Genomic DNA, 1,546 nt, shown 5'->3' with positions numbered 1-1,546 from the left:
AAGTAAATCCCAATAAGATTTAAATTCAATTAAAAAATTAAAAAAAAAAAACAAATTAAAAGAGAAAAACAATTTTTTAAAAAAAAAATTTTAAAAAAATGTTGAAATTTTAAATAAATTTTTTGAAACAAAAATATTTAAAATAAAATATAAAATTAAAAAAAAATTTTGTTTTTAAATAGAATATCATTACTTCAGTTACATACTAGTTAAAGTACTGCTGTAACGAAATAGATTATGTTTATGATATATATTTTTCCCTAATATCAGTATATTTTTCTTTTCATCTTTTGAAGGCCTGCTTTTATAACATCCATATTATGGACATTGTTTATAATACAGCAATTATGTCGGTTAGCGATCTATCCAATCAGATTAGTTTGACATTTGTACTGAAGTAACAACCTTTGGTGCACCTTTCTATAGTAATATGTATATACTTTTGGCCAATTCAACTGGCGGAAGAAACAGTTGCATCTACAGAGTTTCCTGATAAAAGAGGTCATGTATTGCTTCAGACACCCTACAGTTACTAAGAATATTGTTAAGTTCTAGTACTCATAATAATAGATTATACCATGAATATAGCGATATATTATTTAAAAATGTACGTTATTCTATAACGAGTCTAGTTATTTCATCTATGATGTGAAAATACTTTGTGTAAAAAAAGATTTCCAGATCAATTTTAAGTCAGGTTTAATGTATTATATCATGATATTCATGATTTGAAAAGTAAGAGAACGTCTTAAGCAAATTCAAAACAAAAAAAAAAGAAACGATTATAGGTTTATGTGATAATTATCAATTCAGTAATATTGAAATTTGAAAATATCACTCATACAGTAGATTATATTTACGCAAAAATAATATTTATGATTAAGCTACTTATATAAAATTTATTTTTTAGTATTGAGCTTTATTATACATAGCATTATTATTTTATTATTTATTTAGTTTACATGTATAGTACATGTAAGTACAATTACCTCTATATATATCTCATATGTCATAGTTCATTAATGTGCTTACCTGAAAAAAGAAAAAATATTATTTTTTATTAAAAAATCTATAAATTTAAAAAATATACTATTCTGTTATTCTTTATTCTAAATTTATATATAAATCCGAGATTGCTGATATCGATAGAACACATTTAACACATTTAAGGAGACCCATTGGTTTTCTTGTTCTCATAATATATTACTTAGGACACACTTTTAAGGGGGTCTATTTCCATGTATACTTCCGAAATTCATGGTTTTTTGGATCTCTAACGCTTTAAATTATTTTTGATATTTGGTTTATAGTATTAAAAACTATACATTCAATCAAAACGATTTTTTCTTTACTTTATTCAAAATATATTTATTGTAATATTTATTATTTTAATAGTTTTGCCCACATAATTAAGAATTACGAATTAATTTTTCCGAATAGTCAATGACAGAATGACATTTGTCAGGACACTTGTACAATATGTATATAAATATTGGATAATATATATTTTAATATGTGAATACTAAAATATATTTATATATATATT

This window comes from Teleopsis dalmanni, chromosome 2 (genome assembly GCF_002237135.1).
Source record: "Teleopsis dalmanni isolate 2A chromosome 2, ASM223713v2, whole genome shotgun sequence".
Classification (NCBI taxonomy): domain Eukaryota; kingdom Metazoa; phylum Arthropoda; class Insecta; order Diptera; family Diopsidae; genus Teleopsis; species Teleopsis dalmanni.
The sequence above is the reverse complement of the archived record's forward strand: the minus strand, read 5'-3'. Positions refer to the sequence as shown.